Here is a 21105-nt window from a genome sequence, read left to right as displayed (position 1 = left end):
CGAATGTCTCCGGATTGGATACAATGATCAAGTTGTGTAAGTTGTTATTTTTCAAGCCCAACATGAAACGTCTCTTCAATTGAATATCGTTTAATTTTTCCCAATGACTCACATCGTGAGTCCAAGAGTTTTATTCGAAGGATAAAATGTGTAATGGATTCATTTGGTTAACGCTCAATTGAATAGAGTTCTTTTGCTGCACTCCACCAATCCCCTTGTCTAGTTTTTTACATTTACATTTTTTCTTCTTTCAAATATTTCAAAAACAATAATTCTTCTTCTCTGCCTTGCCTTGTGTTGACAATTGCTCGCGATATGAGCCTCCATGTTTGTTGTGCCCATTGAAAAGCCCTACCAAGTTGTGTTTCCCCATGTTATCAATCAACTCTCTCAAGGCATGCTAAACTGAGCGTAGGACTCTCTCAAGTTTCAACACAAGGAGCAGCTATGAGGAAAGCATGAGTGAGTAGGAGAGCACGAGGGAAGAGAAACCTTGGTTGTTGTAGGTTGAAGTGCACTTACAAGGTCACCCTTCAAGTGAGAATCCGTCATCCAGATTTTATGGGACAGGTGCACGGTTGCCAGTCAAGTATTTGATGGTCTGTTGCACTAACCAAAGCGCCCCACAATGGGTTAGCAAAAAGGTGATGCGCTAGAGTCCTTTTTTTATTACACACAACCCACTTGAAGAACTTTTTAATGTCGTAGGAAACGTTCCCAAGAAGCCTTGAAGAGAGAGAGAGAGAGAGAGGTAATACTTTTCGAACGGGTAGTCCCCTCCATAAAATTTGGGACACCTCCCTTGGTGTCTTTTTTATTTATTTAAAGTTGAGCGATTTTTATTACATGAGGGTCCCACATACCTTCTTACAAACACACACACACCTACACACACACACCTACGAGTTTAGGAGGTACAAGGTAGCACCATGCAATGTAGGCAGCTGTAGATCGAACCCATTACCTTGGTTTACCTTGGTTTACAAGCCATCCCTTGGGCTCTTCATGGGCAAATGCTCTCTATTGCCACCGTCCCCGCCCACTGTGTGAAATGTCCCGAGTACATGGGGTAGGGTTAGGTTGTGTGTATAGATAAGCGTGAGCCCTGCGGGCTGCGGCTCTATCTTCATGTGTGCCGGTTGGTTGGTGGTCAGTGATGACAAGCAATTTAGCGGATTTCGCTGAAGCTTTAAACGTTCGTGATGTGCTTCATTGTTACACACACTGAGACCACCACCGCATGCTACAATTAGGGTTCGATCGTGTGGAGGCTTTCTTTCCTCTGAATGATGAAGATACCCGTTGGACGGCATGATATCTTTTTGTGTGATTGTAAAAACGTCTTGCACTCTAATTTTTTGCTGACCGGACAGAGGAAAACAGTCGTCATTATGATCCTAGATGTTTAGCTTTGGCGTGTATGTGTAGAATTTGCGGGGGCGTGTTGTTTATGTAGGGATTGTGCGATGATGAGCGTATGCAAGTTTTCTGACACCTCTTGTATGAGAGGAGTGAACTACTTCTCGTTGAACGAAGGTGCTTCTCTCTGAGCGAGCTAGGGAAAGTCAAGTCCCATGAAACAATCTGCTTGCGGTAAATGATTCAATGAGTTTAATTATGGCATCTTAACTAGCTCTAGTAGTTTATTTTCCAGATTGCCTCCATATATATTGTCCCTCTTCACACCATGTTAACAATCTGCTTGCGGTAAATGATTCATTGAGTTTAATTATGGCATCTTAACTAGCTCTAGTAGTTTATTTTCCAGATTGCCTCCATACATATTGTCCCTCTTCACACCATGTTAAAAAGATTTTAACATTACCATAGGTTACTAATTTGTTAAGGCAATAAAAAACGTGCCAATAGCTTAACGACGAGCTTCTTTATGGGATAAATTTAATTTGCGAAGATGATTGCCCCTTTAATGAATGTAAACCTTGAATTAAGTATGTTTCTACTTTGCATGAGATTACAAGTTCTAGAATTGACTTAATCTGTACATTGTGTTATTACATTTTAACATTACTAGAGGTGTCCTATCCTTAATACACTTAAGGATGTTCAAGAGCCTAGCGAAATTCTTAAGAGAAAATTAGTTAATTTCTCTCCCCTCGTCGTATCTCCTAAACATCCAAAAATTAAGTTACCATCTAGCCCAAAATTCAAAACTGGGCATGTCTCATAATCATCATTTATTGTAGTGCATGTCATTTGCATGCAATGTGATTGGAAGCTCAACTTCTTGCATAGTGAAGATAGTAGAATCGAAGGGTTCCCACTCATTCCTAGTTTTCTTCCATCGTCTATATGGGAATATCATTGTGAGTTTTTCTTGCCTATGTGAAACCTCACAATGGTCGTTTCCTTAACTATGGAACATATAATCGAGTCCCCTTGATGTCCTAGCCTTTGGGACTTAGAAACATATTAATTTCTTTGTTGGCACTCTCCTTGTTAACATATCAAGTGCTTTTGACACTCTTCATGCAAACATCCACAGTGTGTGTCCTATGAACTCCACATCTCTGGAAAATGAAGTGGCATGAAGCAAGCAATATTAGCTTTGTGTGAGCTATACATGCACTTCATCAAGGCATTGATGGAGGCAAGGATGTCAACATGCAAGAAACATCAAAAGCTTTCAATGGCACTCTCCTTGCAAACATACACAATGGGTGTCCTATGCACTCCACATCTCTAGAAAATGAAGTGGCATGACCCAAGCCATATTAGCTTTGTGTGAGCCATACATGCACTTCATCAAGGCATTGATGGAGGCATGGATGTCAACATGCACGAAACATCAAAAGCTTTCAATGGAGAAGTTAGCATGGAGACGCCATTCTTCTTGGTTTAAGGGATGGAAGAGAGAGGTTCAAGTCTCTCATAGCCATGTTGTTATGATGAAGGGACAATGTAAGAGGAAGTTTAAAAGAAAACTACGTCAAGCAGAGATGCCTCCTCCCCTACATCTTAGATCTCTCTAAGGTCTAAATGAAGTGCTATCAAAGGCCCTGTCAAGCATTCTAGGGGTTTTCACTCGACACAATCTGAGGGAAAAATCCATGCGGCATAGATAAAAAATCCGATAACAAAAATATCAAACACATCTAATAACCACCACTCAAGGCAGCCTTGTGATTATCATGCAATCAGCCAATAAGTTTGTGTACTTATAATTTGCTACAAAAGTTGTGTTGTGTTGGTCCCAACTTCAATAGTGATGGTGGGTAGACATGCTAAACTTTCACAACATAATTTATTACTACTATTTATTTGAAAATCAAGGATTCTACCTTTCTAATAGTGGTGGCTAGGAGATGAGATGAACCTTCTTAGAATCTTACGAGCTTCTTTCATAGACAGTTGCATGGTAATCCACATAAGCCTATTGTATAGAGTAAATATCTATTATCCTTCATTGTCTTCTTAGAATCTTATGAGCCCCTTTCATAAAAGAATTTTGTTTTATAGATGGAAGTTCCACACTTATCTAGTATTCTTGACCTTATCCAGTCACAAGACATGATTGCGTTCGCTTTTGAGCATCTCATCTCTTTCGCTACTAATCGAACGGGCGGAGCCAAACTCGTAGACCATTTCGAGGAACTATATTTCCCTGACCCAACAGAGAGACGACAGCACAAGTGGTTTGTAGGACAGTATGTCCACGCCTCTTGCGACTAGCGTCTCTTGCGACCAGCGTCTCTTGCGACCAACGTGCGATGCTAAGGCAGAATCTCTCATTAACCATGATTCTGATGAGGTTGAAAGTGATATATGGTGTTATTTTATATCACCCGACACCTCGAGATTTCAGACTTTCCTGTTATATCTACATACTCCTTAGTCGCTTTAATCCTCAAAGGAGAAAATAGTAGCTCCCTTGGCAATAAGGAAACATTTGTATCAGGGCATGTCTATAGCCCAGTATCACCGTCGTATGCATCTTCCGAGGAGATTTTGACTTTCTGGAGCCGAGATGCTCTATGTACATATTGCAACCTTTATATAAATAAGAAAATGTTGTGTAAAAAATTTCCTATTGTATACGTGATTGTTTATTATGTGATAAATTGATGAAGAAAAATCTGTTACTCAGACATATATTATAGATCTCTAATAAGATCATTTATCTTATTTAAAAAATTATTTTTTGAACCTCTTAAGTCTTAGAATCTCATTGACGAAATCAAAATAAAAGTTTAATAATGTATCATTTTTGGCAGAATCATGAGGAGGGGGAATTGTGGCCGTCAGCCCGATCCTCTCACTGATGAAAAAGAATTTGACCCCGACATTCATAAGGCTCTTTACAGAACTCAGCCAAAGGTGAAGGGGAGAACTTGGGCGAGGCTGTAGAGAAATGGATTGAAGCAATGGAGGAGTATTTTGATGTCACTGGCTACAATGAGAGGAGCAAAATGGCTCTTGCTAGGCTGTAAATTGTGGAAATAGCCAGGGTGGTATGGAGAAACCATTGTGATACCAACCATCTAGATAGGAATACTCAGTCTTGGAATGATCTTAAAGCTTATCTAAGGAAGAGATTTTGTCTCCCCAGGTTTTTAGAAACCAAGATGAATGAATTTTTAGAGCTAAACTATGGGAGCAAAACCATCGAGGAATATCACCAGGCAGGCAGTTGCTCTTCTCCTCAAGTATTCACCACCTCTAGACGACGAGCAACTCATGGTGGCCAAGTTCATTCGGGGAATGAATGAACCCTTAGACATAGTGGTCAAGAATGCCAAGCCAGTGTCCATGGCAAAAGCTGTCAGAATGGCGAAGGACTTTGCCAAAGCCTTCATCCAAAGCCAGCTCCCTCATCTTAAAAGATTCCAGACACCGAGAAGTTCTTCCAACTTTCCACCTCCAAAAAAGAGTCATCAAGGTTCCGACCAAAATCTAGAGTCAGGAAATTTTAGGAATGAAGAAAGACCTTTCCTTCAAAGTTTTTTCTCAGGAACTCTGGCTCTCTCAAGAATGCAAAGGGAAGAGCTTCGAAGTGAGAACAGGTGCTTCGGATGTGAGGGGTTTGGGCACCAGCTCAAGGATTGCCTATCTCCTTCTGTGGGCCAAGGAAGACAGGGTCCCAGAATTCAAAGACAAACTCCTTCGTATCAGTCCAATGAGGGTCCCTCGCGCCAAAATCACGGCAACCCCTCAGAAGAGTGCCAGCTCAGCCTGCAGCCTCCATGCAAAGCAGTCTCCAAACTCCCTCCCAAAATTGGGGTAACCAAAGAGAGAGAGTTTCACCTCAAACTACAACAGCTATAGCCGTCACTATAGCTAATGAAGTGGAGGAAGAGAAAGGACAGATCTATGCCGCAATAGAGCATTAGGGAAATTACCGTCAATTTTTAGTCCTCCAGACTCTAGCAGAGTACCAAGGTAAGCAATTCAAGCCTTTGATTGATTCACGCAGTTGATGTCACCGAATGGTGTGGCATGTTACCTAGCACTCTCCTATGGTTCTTCTCCATGTCATCATCTGCACTTGGTCGTGCCAATGCCTCATGAAACCCATACGTCGAGAAATGCTCAATTGTTATAGGCTTATGCATAAGGCTTATACATAAGCCTATTGCATAAGGTTGTATGCATAAGCCTATTGCACAAGGGCTTATGCATAAGCCTATAAGCCCTTATGCAAAAGGAGTTAGAGTCTTTTCTTTCTCCCAAGCTTTCATGGAAAGCTTTTACATAGCACCATGTAAGATTTTCTTTCCCTTTCTCTCTCTTTCCTTTCCCTTGCTCCCTAACCCTAGGTCTGCATAAAGCTCTAATAGAGAGCTTTGATGGAGAGCTCTCCACATTAAGCTATCTATTGAAAGCATTCTATGCATAGAGGTAGGGTTAGGGAAACATAAACCAATTTCTTTCAATCACATGCATTAGGAATAGGGTTTAGAGTACTCACCTTTTTTTCCTCTTGTTCTCCTTGCTAATATGTTAAAATGAACTAACTTTTTGATTTATTATATTTCTTTTTTGTAGGTTTATTCAATTGAACAAACTAATAAGGTTTTAGTCCAATCATCTCCTACGACTTTTCAAAGAAGAGGTAAGCCCTCTTTTTCCATTCTTTGTTTATGCTTCTTCTCTTTGTGTTTTTGCACCCTTGGGTGCCAAAGATTAAGGTTAGGTCAATAGGCTTATGCATAAGCCCATTATGCAATAGGCTTAGGCATAAGCTCTTATGTAATAGGCTTATGCATAAGCCTATTGCATAAGGGCTTATAGGCTTATGCATAAGCCCTTGTGCAATAGGCTTATGCATACGACCTTATGCAATAGGCTTATGTATAAGCCTTATGCATAGGCTTATGCATAAGCCTATAAGCCCTATGTATAAGGCTTATGCATAAGCCCAATAGGCTTATGCATAAGCCTTATGAATAAGTCCTTATACATAGGCTTATGCATAAGACCTTATGCAATAGGTTTATGCATAAGCCCTTGTGGATAAGCCCTATGCATAAGCCCTTATGTGTAGGCTTATGCATAGGAGGCTATACATGTATAATGTGTAACTAATAACTTTTTCTCATGTTATGTTTTGTAGGTCTTGTATTGTTGTCCTCTCCTTTGGCTGACATTGTCGAGGTAAGCTCTCTTATTCATGCAACCTCATGTTTATTGCAACCTCATGCTAGGTTTAGGGTTTAGGCTTATGCATAGAGATATTGGGCATTATTATAGGTTTAGGGTTTAGGATTGCTTAAGTCAAGTTAGGAGTGGCTATCCGCGAGGGTTTAGGGTTTAGGGTTGCTTAAGTCAAGTTAGGAGTGGCTATCCGCGTGAGCGGGTGGTTATAGTGGAGGGAGAGCTCTTGATCTTTTCACTATCCTTCTCTTATAAAAGAGAAGTTTCCTTTGGCTTTAATAATGGGGAGTGTGTGAAAATTTCTCAGAAGCTATCATCCAAAAGGGACACTGTCCACCCTGCTTATCTAAGCAGTATTGTATAAGGTCTCAACAATGTTCTAATATCACATGTTGCCTCATTTGTTTAAGCTTTAAGCATTCATCTATTAGAGCATTCTTGTGTTGTTGTCCTCTCCTTCGGCTTTGACATTGTCGAGGTAAGCTCTCATATTTATGCAACCTCATGTTTATTGCACCCATAAGCCTAAACCTCAACTAGCATTCTTCTTATGGGGCATTATTGTAGGTCATCTACAATGCTAGTTGAGTCAAGTTAGGAGTGGATCCGCGAGTAGGTGGTTATAATGGAGGGAGAGCCCTTGGTCTTTTTACTATCCTTATCTTGTAAAAGAGAATTTACCAGCGTGTGGAAAGTCCTCAGAAGCTATCATCCAAAAGGGGAGCTGTCCACCCTACTTGTCTAAGCAGTATTGTAGAAGGTCTCAACAATGTTATAATATCACACGTTCCCTTTTTTGTTTAAGCTTTAAGCATTCTTCTATTAGAGCAATCTTGTGTTGTTACCTCTTTTGTTTTGTAGCTCTTGCACTAATCCTCTCTGTCGGTTTCACATAAGAGTGGTAAGATCTCTTCTTCTTTTGATTGCTTACAACATTTGTTTACTTTATTGAACCCTTGGGTGCTGGGTTTAGGTTTATCTGAGGTTTACCTCTATGCATAGGCTCTTGCAAGCCCTATGCATAAAGCTTCTATGTGTAGGCTCTATGCATAGAGCTTTATGCATATTAAGGCTTTATGTGTAGCTCTATGCATAAGGCTATATGCGTAGCTCTATGTATAAGGCTCTATGCATAAAGATTTATGCATAAGGCTCTATGCGTAGGCTTTATGCATAAGGCTCTATGCGTAGGCTCTATGCATACATAAGGCTCTATGCATAAGACCTTTAGGTTTTATGCTTCAAGCAATTGACTCTTATGCATGTATGTATAGACAATGTCGATCGACACATCGTAAGACCCAGATGTGGAAAATTTGCTATCTATTATAAACGAACGATATTGGTAACAAGCTTAGTCTCAATTTACTTAAAAGGTCCCTACCCCTCCGCGCAACGAATTCGGGGGTGCTAGCGGCGGAAGCAGCACTTCTTGCGCAGGACAGAGCCTCTCACTCGGGGCCTCACCCACGGATATCCAGACAAGAGACTAATCCCTCGGCTCTTCCAAAATCGAACTCGAAAAAACTTCCCTTGCCCAGAAAGCATGGAGGATATTTTTATTCTAACGTAGTCAAGAGCCTTAACTAACCAAACTGATCTGACTGAGCCCGTAAGTCACATGGTCAGATCAAGGAAGAAATTTACACTTGGATCATAGAGACTAACGCTTTTTTCCTCATCGAGAGGCACATCCATTGATTCTTTTCCATAGAACAAGACTATCTGGGATTTACTTCATCTATCGTATCATAATAGAATTGAGTCTCATTTTAGGGATCCATCAGTCCAGCCTAACCCCATCCAGTCCCATGGGTTAGCCAACCACTCTAGTGATATAGGATCCATTTAGAAATTTGATTATATTTTATTCCGGGTACTAGGGAAAAGAGTTCCCAGGTCCCCTAGCCGGTGCTTCATGCAAACTTCAAGATAGTCACACCACTTACATACCCCCAATATGAAATTTTCTGTTTTACAGATTCAGCTGTCTTTAAAACAATCTTTTAATGAAATCATAGTATCACTCATCATAATCCTCCAAAATATCCGGTTGAATTCTAATTTCCAATCATTCTTTTATCGGTGTACCTATGGCATCATTGGTAACTAGAATGCTCACCACCTGTCAGGGGCCTTTTAAATAGTTCTTAGCTCATAGTACCCGAAAATATATTCACTTATAAAAATCTAGATGGACTCTCCATTGAAGATCAGCAAGATCAACCAACAGATTCATATAAAAGAGCCATGGACTCATCCGTTGAGGACCAGCAAGGTCAATCAACCAGATCCATACCCAAGTTCAGAAAACAACTCTAACACCTTGTTCCATTTTCTTTCTCGATGCACGTGTAGGTATCTTCGACGACCCAGAGCTGGAGCACCGTATGGTCAGCACCCTCTAAGCTCCTTTGGCAGGTCACCTAGCGCTTCACTCATAGGCCGCTTCCTTGGTCCCTCATCCACCATACCCGGAAGCTCACCAAGACCTCGGTCGACCTTGCTAAGCGAGACGTCCTCCGTTGACTCTCCATCAGTTGTTGCAACTTTATCACTTAGGTCTCCACGACCTTATTCACTTAGGTCTCCACGACCTCATTCACAAGATGGTCAAAATGCTTCCCCAACATTCTTGACATAAAATAGTCATTTAAAAATAGATCATAAATACAGTTTCTAACGAATTCTCATCTTTTTAAATTGTTCCACATCATTTCTCGTTATTCCACATTCTTCTACATCAATTCACATTGCTTAATCCACATCCAATCATATGTATTTCCATTGTCCTTCATCCATTCTCATCTAGTCACATCATATTGTATGTCATCACATCTATCCTCATCACATCTCATCCATTCACATCTACCCATATCCATATCACATCACATCACATCCATATCACATCACATCACATCCATTCACATCTATCTCGATTCACATCACATCACATCACATCCATTTCACATCACATCTCATCCATTCACATCTATGTTGATTCACATCACATCTCATCTCATTTATTCATATCTATCCCGATTCACATCACATCACATCACATCCATTTCACATCACATCACATTCATTCACATCACATCTTATCCATTCACATGTATGTATATCCATATCACATCTCATCCATTCACATCTATGTATATCCATATCACATCACATCACATCACATCACATCATATCACATCACATTACATCACATCACATCACATCCATTCACATCATATCTCATCAATTCACATCTATGCATATCCATATCACATCACATCACATCCATTCACATTGCATCTCATCCATTCACATCTATCTTGATTTACATCACATCACATGTCATCCATTCACATCTCATCACATCCATTCACATCCATCTCATTCATTACATCCACATCACATCACATACATCCCATCCACATTACATCACGTCCACATCTCATTCTCATCCATTTATATCACATCACTTCCTTTCACATATCATCACATCTCAATATCATCTCATCACATTCACATTCACATCCATTTACATCACATCACATCCCATCCACATCTCTTCACATCCACATCCATTTACATCACATCACTCTCATCCACATCTCATCACGTCCACATCCATTTACATCACATCACATCCCATCCACATCTCTTCACATCCACATCCATTTGCATCACATCACATTGCATTCACATCTTATCACATCGTATTCTCATCTTATTCACATCGTATTCACATCGCATTCACATCTATTCATATTTAGTAACATTTTTTACTTTCGATATCGATGGGCCTTTTTCTAAATTTTTGCCAATTGCTTGGCCTAGTTAAAGGTACTTTTTCTCGATGGATATTTTCATATTCTTTCTTAAATTTCTCAAGTGAAATATATTCAATATTCTTCTTTTGAGTAAAAGATTCATGGAATTTACAAAAATCAATTCTACCCATATTTTCCAATAATGCTCAAAATTTTACTTTTGATAAATACTCATAATTTGAATTATGCTAAAAATTTCTCTTTTTTCATTTAATTTCTTGGATCTCAAATATAATGAAAATTTCTCTTTTTGCATTTAAATGATTGAATTCCAAATATCATGGGAATTCCTCTTTTATCATAAAATAAATTTATCTAAAATTTCTCTTTTCTTTAATAAAAATAATAAAATAATCAACTTTTATGCATACCTCTATGCATGAAATCCAAATATGATAAAAGTCACACTTTTATAATAAAATAATCAACTTTTGTGCATACCTCTATGCATGAAATCCAAATATGATAAAAGTCACACTTTTATAATAAAATAATCAACTTTTATACATACCTCTATGCATGAAATCCAAATATGATAAAAGTCACACTTTTATAATAAAATAATCAACTCTTATGCATACCTCTATGCATGAAATCTAAATATGATAAAAGTCACACTTTTATAATAAAATAATCAACTTTTATGCATACCTCTATGCATGAAATCCAAATATGATAAAAGTAATACTTTTATAATAAAATAATCAACTTTTATGCATACCTCTATGCATGAAATCCAAATAAGATAAAAGTCACACTTTTATAATAAAATAATCAACTTTTATGCATACCTCTATGCATGAAATCCAAATATGATAAAAGTCACACTTTTATAATAAAATAATCAACTTTTATGCATATCTCTATGCATGAAATCCAATTAACATAAAAGTCACACTTTTATAATAAAATAATCAACTTTTATGCATACCTCTATGCATGAAATCCAAATATGATAAAAGTCACACTTTTATAATAAAATAATCAACTTTTATACATACCTCTATGCATGAAATCCAAATATGATAAAAGTAACACTTTTATAATAAAATAATCAACTTTTATGCATACTATTGAAATATACAAGTGAATAGGGTGTGTGTGGGAACAAGCTCTTGGATAGAGGCTGTAAAAGAGAAGATGTAATTGTGAAAGAACCTGTGAAAAGGTGAGAAGAATCTACTAGGAGAGAATAATGGGTAGCATGAGAGAATTTAGGAGTGTGGAGTTATTCTGGGAGATAATCAGGGAAAAGAGAAGAGGTGGAGAGAATCAGGCAAAAGGTGGAGATATTCTGGGAGTGAATCATGGAGAAATCAATGGGATTTGATGCTTGATGTAAACTCTATAAATTGAGGCATAGCCCTAATGAGAATTTGCTGGTTTTTGAGTATCCATGCCTACATTAATCTATTTGCTAATTATTCACTAATTACGTCTTAATCATTTCTTAATCACTTTGTTAATCATGTTGATTCTAGTGTATGATCCACCATAGCTCATCATTATGCTCAAATTTCAACATGGTATCAGAGCCATGCCTAGAATCAACCAGATTTATGAGCCCATTAGTGAATTAATCAGGATTAGTAGGTAATTTGCAAAAAAATCAATTTTTTAGTGAGTTTTTTCATTTCCCCCTTCACCCCCAGTCAGTGGAGGACTCCATTCTCCATGCACAGTCAACATTAGGCTATGCCCTTCTAACACAAGCTAGTCAACAACCCTAGCTACAAGCTCATCAAACGGCGCAGCAAAATGCGAAAGCGTTGAGGAGAAATCGACGTTTTCTTCAGCGCTGATTTTTCTGAGTATTCTGTAGATCTTGAGCTCATCAAATCAAATTGAGCTAATTCCTCTTAGCCCCGGGGGTTTTCAAGCATGCTCTACAAGCTGGTGAAGACACAAATCAATTTCATCAAGTCTACAGAGAGATCCAAGCTCTTCATCAAATCTGCAGGTGACTTTGGTAAAACAGAGATTAAGCTTTCATTATTTGGTCAAATCTTGTGTTTCTTGGCTTAATCCTCTACTAGACTCATTGCTATTGATGCCTTTGAAAGCATTTGAGCTCATTTGAAGTGGAAGGCACCAGATCTGAGCTCCCCGCATACTCTGTTTTTTGCACACAAACCAGAGCATTAATTTGCTAATCAGTGATTAATCAGTGCTAATCACTATATTTTGGTACAATTGAGGGTTCAAATTAACCATTAGGTATCTGATACAGATCCCTATAACTTCATATTGCAAATCGGAGTTGGTTTGATACTCCAACCATCCCGTATAAATTGGTTACCCTTAATTTAATGTAATTTCTGGTAAAATTGTGCTGATAAAATTGTGAAAATCATCATTTTGCATTTAACCCTTGGTTAATGCCTGTAAATCTCACTCAAATTCAAGATTATTCATAGTCAGAGTTGCATTTGGAATGTGCATGAGAATGAATGCTATACGCATTATGTATTGGGCACATTTTATCAGTGTAAAAATGGGAACAGACACTGCCCTTGTCCAGATTAAGGCAAGAGGTAAGACCTCCCGCATAAATTTGGGTTTGCATTGCATAATGATACAAAATAAATATAAAAAGCCCAAAGGAACTGTCAGCAAAACATTGAAACATGTTGCTCACATGGAGCAAAAAGACCTGACGGACGAGCTCATGGCCCCAGCCATGGAAGCAGAAGAATATCTCTTCCCAAGAAGAGGATCCACACCAAGAAGAAAAGATGAAGGAAGACATGGACATGAGAAGAGAAGCTGCCACAAGAAGAGAAACTGCCCCGAGAAGACTGAAAGAAGAGACGGACGCGTGGAGAGAAGCTGCCACGACAAGAAAGACAAGAGAAGATGTGAGGCTCCAAAGAGTGAGGAGCCGTGTGAAAATCTCTGAGAGAGAGAGAGAGAGACCCCACAACCCAATGTAACCTGCCCCAATAAAGTAAAACCACCTCTGAGCCACCGATGATGTAGGCCACGTGGTAGATGTATGTGTGAGCACTTTAGTCAAGGTCGCGGGCAACTATAGTAAGCCTTGGACACATAGAGAGAGAGAGTGTCAAGGACTATGGGTTTAGGGATCTGAGGCACTGGTCGCAGGCTGTCAAGTAAGAGAGAAACTTGATATAGGGTCCAGGTGTGCTGAGATAACTTGAGGGGAGGAGTAGACACTGGTCGCGGACTGCCAAAGTAAGGGGAGGCAAACTTGGTATAGGGTCTAGGTGTTCTAGGAGTATTCACTTGAGGGGAGGTGTTGAAATATACAAGTGAATAGGGTGTGTGTAGGAACAAGCTCTTGGATAGAGGCTGTAAAAGAGAAGATGTAATTGTGAAAGAACCTGTGAAAAGGTGAGAAGAATCTACTAGGAGAGAATAATGGGTAGCATGAGAGAATTTAGGAGTGTGGAGTTATTCTGGGAGATAATCAGGGAAAAGAGAAGAGGTGGAGAGAATCAGGCAAAAGGTGGAGATATTCTGGGAGTGAATCATGGAGAAATCAATGGGATTTGATGCTTGATGTAAACTCTATAAATTGAGGCATAGCCCTAATGAGAATTTGCTAGTTTTTGAGTATCCATGCCTATATTAATCTATTTGCTAATTATTCACTAATTACGTCTTAATTATTTCTTAATCACTTTGTTAATCATGTTGATTCTAGTGTATGATCCACCATAGCTCATCATTATGCTCAAATTTCAACACATACCTCTATGCATGAAATCCAATTATGATAAAAGAAACACTTTTACAATAAAATAATCATCAATTATGCATAACATAAAAATCAATTTCTCTATGATTACAATAAAATTCTTTCGATTAATCTAGTATGATAATTCCTAGAATATGGTAGGAAGTTCTCTTTTCATGCTTTGAATAAAATTATTTTATGTGTAATTTTTATAAAAATTTTGCCATAGCTCCGCTACTATGACTGATAAATCTCAATTTATTTTGAAGGATAAAGCTTATCATTAAAGAAATGATTAGAATGATCCCTAATTGGAACATTAACCCAATAATGGATTGAATCATCAATATTCATGAAATACATAAACTAAAAGCATAGAAAAAAGCCATTAATTTGACCTCAAGCATAGATTAATCTTGGATTAAGGAAAAGCTTTATGAAAAGCTTCATTTGGATTGAGAATGGGTCATGAGTATGACCATTTCTTGAGTGAGAGAGAGAAATTACATAAAAACCATTAGAATTAAGCATAAATGGAAATTTATGTAATTCTTAACTATCATTAATCAATTAACTTCTAACTCTTCACTACCATTCATCAATTAACTTCAATAGCATTCAAAAACCATTCCAATTAAGCTTCTCAAGCTTGAGAGGGGTTGAGAAGAGAGAAACATTGAGAAATTATAGAAAATGATCAAAATTCACTAATTACCTTACAAATTGCTTGATTCTTTGTTCACGGCGGTAGAGGCCCCCAACCAATCAATTGCTTGATTCTTTGTTCACGGTAGAGGTCCCCAACCAATCAATTGGTTAAGTATGCTGATGGAGCCACTAATGGGGATTGAAGAAAGAGGGAAGCTCCAAAAACTAGTGAATTATTAATGAATTCACAGTTCTTGGCTTAGGTGGAGTAGAGTAACGATGCATAAACACTATATATTTTTCAACAAGAGGGAGGCTTCTATTTATAGGAAAAATTGAGCTCCTAACCAAACAAACTGATTCTAGAATTTTCTAAATCAGTTTGGTCAATATTTGACCATTTTTAGGTCAGTTAAGCTAACTTTTTGGAACTAGACTCTTGAATGAGGAGAGAGGAGAGATGAAATATCTCAATTTTTATGAGTTTAAAACTCACTCAAGCATGTGAAATATGCACCTCCTTTAAAGAACTCCCCTTCCTTACATATGTGTCAAAATGGAATCATTATACCCAAAATATCTCATATTTTTAATATTGCTCATAGTTTTTTACTAATAAACCTTGTACATTTCCAACTCTTCATCTTATGTGAGCATTTACTCATTTTTGGATACCCAAAATATCTCATATTTTTAATATTGCTCATAGTTTTTTACTAATAAACCTTGTACATTTTCAACTCTTCATCTTATGTGAGCATTTACTCATTTTTGGGTATCTTCTTTTACAAATTGGATTTATCTCTTCCCTACACATGGATTGATGCTATTGGCCCATAGGAACCTTAATTGGACCATAATCCAAAAATTTGTGAAAATCTAGACCCTTAGGCTAAGGTCCTTTATACCCATTTTCAATTAATTCCAATTGCACATTGGAAAGTTCTTTTTGAATTTCTGTTTCAGGGAAACTTATTTTAATAAGATGAGATAATTTTCTATCCAAAAATATTAAAAATCTGAATATTCTTTCTCTAGAATATTTTCTCTCTCTAGGTTAAAATAGTTAGAAACAAGTCTTTTATATTTCTGAAGAGGGATTTATTACAGGGAAAGATGCTGGGACATTTTGAGAGGCTGGGGAGGAATCTTACATGCTAGAAGATGATCATGCTACGAGGTGTTCCTCATCTAAACCAAGTGAAGCATGGGCAAAAGAAAGATCGATCTCAGAATTGACATTTTTCGAATTCTATGCAGCCTTGCTTAAAACCTTTCAATCGACATCTCTAAGAGAGGATAAACTCCTTCAAAACCAGACATCCTTAATGCCTCTACAAGTAAGGAACAAAATGCCTTGTGTTGAGTGCAATCACTACGACCATCCCAATCCCCATTGTGCATACAAGGCACCTGTTTTTCTATATTGCATATATTGGAAAACCTTTGACCATGATACTAAAAAGTGTCCCACTTTATCCACAATTGACTCAAAACCTCCATCTCTCGTGCACCAAACAGAAACAGTCCAAAGGGTAGAAACTTCTCAGGAAGAAGTTAATCGAACACTTCAGTGTTTCTATTGTGTGGACCTCACAAACTGGTAGACTGCACAGTTTGGAATACTTCCATGCCCATAGTCATTGACACTTTGCGACCCATGTGTGAACGATGTGGTAATAATCACATGTTCCAAGATTGCCCAATATGAGTTGCGTCAATGCAACTTGTCTCACAAAATACAACAAAACAGACAATTGTCCACCACGGTACCCTTGAATGTGCTTACATGCTTACAAGCCAAGGCACGAGAGATGGTCAAAAAGAACACAAAAGACAATACCTCAATATGGGTAGAAGAACATGCTTTAAAATAGAACCCAAAACAGAAAACAAAACCTTATAAACTCAAGAAAGACAAGGGACAACAAACTTTCGAAACCAACATTGAATTAAAAGACAAGAAAAAGGACCATGTGGAGAACATAAACCCAAAAGGGGACATAAATCCAAAATAGCCAAAAGCTCTACATGATGCAGAAACGTCCACCTCAAAGGCCACCACAAAACCCATATGTGCGACACAGGATACAAAAGCCTAAAATAAAATTTAACGTCGCATGGGCAAACATAATGAAAAGCCGACGATCCAACGAAAGTCAGAAGATGAAACAAGTTTTAGTACATCACTAAGTAAAGATGAAACAAGTACTGATTCATCACTCAGTGCACCACATAGACCAATCAAGAAACTAGAACCCACCTAACCACCCCAAATTGAGAATCATGATCATATGACATATGCGAAACGCAAAAAACAAGCTCAGGAGAGCATGCTTAGCTTGGTTGAATGTCTTACAGGGTCACCATTTGTGATTGAGCCTCATAATGCCAATCCTAAAAAAACAACCAAAATACAAAGCCTAGAGGAGTACCGCTTCCCCTTCCAAGAGGAAGACATACTCTCTACAGAAGAGTCGATTGAGATAGATTGCACGAATTATACGCTTGAGAAAGCATGTGAGGAATTCGATAATTCCCTTACAAAATTAAAGAAGTCTCTCAAAACCTCATTTTGAGGAATTCTCTTCTCTCATGGTGGTGAAGCCAATATAACATCAACACTTGCACCTTTAAGAGCTCAACATGAGTTATACCAAGACATAAAGAACTCCATAAAACAGGACTGTAAGGATTCACAAGTTTCCAAAACAGACCTCATTAAGAATTATCAGAGGGCCAAGTGTGCCAGTGTACACATTGGGTACTCTTGAAAAAGCGGAAAGCCAAAACAAGGATGAAAGTGAATGGGAATATGAAACAAAAACGGAATCTGAAGCTGAAACAAAAACTGAAACATCCATGATTCCTCTAGAAGATTCTATCATGATATGGTTGGACTTCCCACAAGCAATGATGTTAAGCCCAAATGCGCGATGATTAGCCCTTGAGCTAATCATAACATCATGACAATTGACACTTGGGTGTCATTGGGACAACCTAAACTTATCCCTACAGACAATGGTCTTGCAAGAGGAGCCAATGGAAAAAGCGTTGAAGTTCCAAGTTACTTTAGCTATGATATTCAAACAATCAGTGGAGATGTGGAATTTACATTCCATGTTACCCTAGATTCCCTTGAGTATGATGTCATCCTTGGTGGAACTGGGATACGTGACTCGTTGTATTCTATAGATGAATTCATGCAAACAGTCACCTTGCACACTCCTACAGAGCAGGCAATGTATAATTGCAGGAGGAAGAGACCTTAGAGGAGCTGGAACTTCCAGTTTATCTTACTGAAAAGATCCCTAGGATTCTGGTTGGATTGAAAATTTCAAATAAAACCCAGCAATACAATGGTCGGGGGCGGTTGGCTACCTAACCCATGGGTCGGTTGGGGTTAGGCTGATCGGGGGATTCCTGCGATACCATTAAGTTACAATTAGTTACGTTAGTTAGATTAAGTCCTGAGAAGACCCTTGTTCTGTGGGAGGGAATCAGCGGTTGTGCCTCGTTAAAGGAGGAAAAAAGTGGTGATTCTATGGACCAAGTGCAAGTCTCTTCTTTGATCTGACCATCTAGCTTCAGGTTCGGTCGCGGAAAAAAGTGGTGATTCTATGGACCAAGTGCAAGTCTCTTCTTTGATCTGACCATCTAGCTTTAGTTTGAATAGTTAAGACTTTGACCCGTTAGATTAATTCTCCCATTCGAAGATTTTCCCTAGAGGAATCGCCCGTGCCTTCCGGGCGAGGGAAGTTTTTTCGGGTTTGGTTTCGGAGGAACTGCCGGACTAGTCTCTTATCTGGATATCCGCCGTGGTGGTGGGCGAGGCCGCGAGTGTGGATTCATGCCTCGCATGTGAGGCTGACACTGCTTCCGTCGCCAGCGCCTCAGAAGGGGCACCACGGAGGGGGCGGGGGTCTCACAGCTGGTATCAGAGCTTTGTTGAAAGCTAATAAGGAGAAATGAATTCTTATCAAAAAATTATAATAAAAACTGAGAAAGAGCATTTACATATTGTATTTTCATTCCTTAAACTCATTAATGAAGAATTTTTCTAGCTTTAAGGGCGGTAAGGAGATTTCATAAGATCAGATGGAGCTTATGGATTCTTCCTTATGAGATGATAATGGAGATGACACTTGCAACAAGGAAATTTTTATTTGCATAGTGGGTCGCTCTAGGGGAACCAATGGGGTTTAGGCTTAGATAACTAACAATGCTTTTGTAACATCTTGTGAAGTAGAGGCTTCCCCACCCTGCCTCTTGTGGATAGGGTTTCTCTTAGGGCGCTTGACTTGTTTGGGTGATGGTGGTGAAGGTTTATCTACAATAGGCTTCCCTTTGTTTGAATTTGAGCCTATGAAGCTTTTGTCCACCCCACCATTGAGAAGACTTGGGAATTGGCAAGCGGGGTAGTGAGGCTAGTGGTATACATTTTTGTTTTAGGATCCAAATACAATGGTGAACCTCGTAGTAGCCTTGAGCTTCTAATAAAGAATTTAGGTATCCATTTTGGGATAGCCTATAGTTTGGAGTTTTTGTGCTGATTAATTCGTTAAGGCCTCTTTGCTTGGTTGGTTGAGGTGATACAGATAGAGAAACTATGGAAACCCATTTCAAAGTAGATTTGGGTTGCCACTTTTTAGCCCATTGTATCGGTTGGTCCTTTTGACATGGAGGTGTTAGCCATATAAAGGAAAAATAATCAAGAGTTCTTTGAATAGTAGATGATGAGTTGGAGGGGGTTTCTTTAGATTTGGTTGATGTTGAAGTTTCCTCCTTATTGTTGTGACTTACGACAACGAGGTTATGAGTAGAATGTATAGCCATGGTGATTAAGGCTTCACCCATAGAGACACGCCTCATTGACCAATTAATCATACATCCTGGGGCCTTCATCCATGTGCGACTAAGTATTACTGGTTCAAGTAATGTTCTTGCCAAGCATAACCAGGCATAACCAGGAAGTATCCCACCAGGCATAGCCAGGCATAACCAGGAAGTATCCCACCAGGTGTCTGTTATCATAATATGTTTCAATTTGTAGTAGCCCAAGAATCTTGGTGTTCCTACCATTGATACCTTTCACATTCAAAGAGGTGTCTACAAGTTGAGGTTTTCCCAACTAGTTCCATGCATTGAAGGAAATTAGATCGTGACTAGCCCTCATGTTAAGCAATGCATTATAAAGCACTTTACCATAAGGGCTAGGTAATTGAATGGATGTTGATATATACTCATCTATGTCTCCTTTAACTTCTTCAACACAAGCTTGTGCAGATCCACAAGGATATCTTCTTGTTGTTACTACTATTGTAATTTCCCTTCTTTAGCTTCTTACCAAGCTTGATCTTTCTTTAATTATGCTTTTTCCTTGGCTACCTTCTTATCATGTACAGCCCACAAGGCTTCCTCGATAAGAGGACCATAGTACTTCTTGAATTTACTGCCATTAAGGAAGCCTATAGTTTCAACCCCATTAAGGGTTTCAACATGCATGGTATCTTGAGGTGTTATTTCACAGACTTGAAATGGTCCTTTTTCGGTACACTTGAGTTTCTTTTTCTCGCTGGCAAACTCCATACATAAGGAATCTCTTATTGATTTCCTTATCCTTGAGATTGTTATCAAACCACTTTTTTCGGTGACTATTTTCTGTCAACATGTTTTACATAGAAATTTGCCTTTCTTCCTCTAGTTTTTCAAGAATGAACAGATGGTCACCGCCAACATGTTACCCTCAAGTCTCCTAGCTTGCTATCCTTAAGCTAGGTTTCATGAATTCCTAGGGCAGTATTGCCTCAACCCCATATACTATCTTAAATTGTGTACAACCGATTGAAACTTTGTAAGAGGTTTGGTAAGCCCATAAAGTTGCTGTGAGCTTAAATTCCCAAGCATTCCGTCAAGCCTTAACAGTTCTTGTTGATATGGAAATGAGGACTTTGTTGGTGCTCTCAACTTGACCATTTTCTCGCAGGTAGTATAGAGTAGACTTGCGGTGTGAATATGAATGTTGTGGTGAGATGTTGAATTAAATCATTTATTAAATGTTTCCCTTGGTCACTCACTGAGCTTAAAAGGACAACCAAAGTGGGAAACGATATTCTCATAAAGAAACTTAGTTGTAATATCCACTTTTCTTGAAGCTCTTGCTTTGGCCCATTTTGCGACATAATTCGTAGCTATTAAAATGTACCTTTCTTGGGTACTATGTGTAGCCGGATTGATGGATCCCACAAAATCAATGCCCTATTTCATAAAGGGTTTTAGAACTTTAATAGGGTGTAAGGGCATCATGTCCTTCTTTTGTGA

The 21105-nt window shown here is 38.6% G+C and overlaps 2 non-coding genes across 2 annotated transcripts; both read left to right on the top strand.

The window, feature by feature from the left end:
• Nucleotides 1-1140: 1140 nt before the first annotated feature.
• Nucleotides 1141-1233, top strand: LOC147632246 (small nucleolar RNA R11/Z151). The gene has a single exon (XR_015267250.1). It is a non-coding gene; the product is annotated as a small nucleolar RNA R11/Z151 (small nucleolar RNA).
• Nucleotides 1234-1462: 229 nt separating this feature from the next.
• On the top strand, nucleotides 1463-1553 carry LOC147632245 (small nucleolar RNA snoR1). The gene has a single exon (XR_015267249.1). It is a non-coding gene; the product is annotated as a small nucleolar RNA snoR1 (small nucleolar RNA).
• Nucleotides 1554-21105: the final 19552 nt, after the last annotated feature.

Source organism: Cibotium barometz, chromosome 13 (genome assembly GCF_041138505.1).
Source record: "Cibotium barometz isolate CiBa-2024 chromosome 13, ASM4113850v1, whole genome shotgun sequence".
In the NCBI taxonomy this organism is placed as follows: domain Eukaryota; kingdom Viridiplantae; phylum Streptophyta; class Polypodiopsida; order Cyatheales; family Cibotiaceae; genus Cibotium; species Cibotium barometz.
This window is presented reverse-complemented; position numbering and strand designations above follow the sequence as displayed.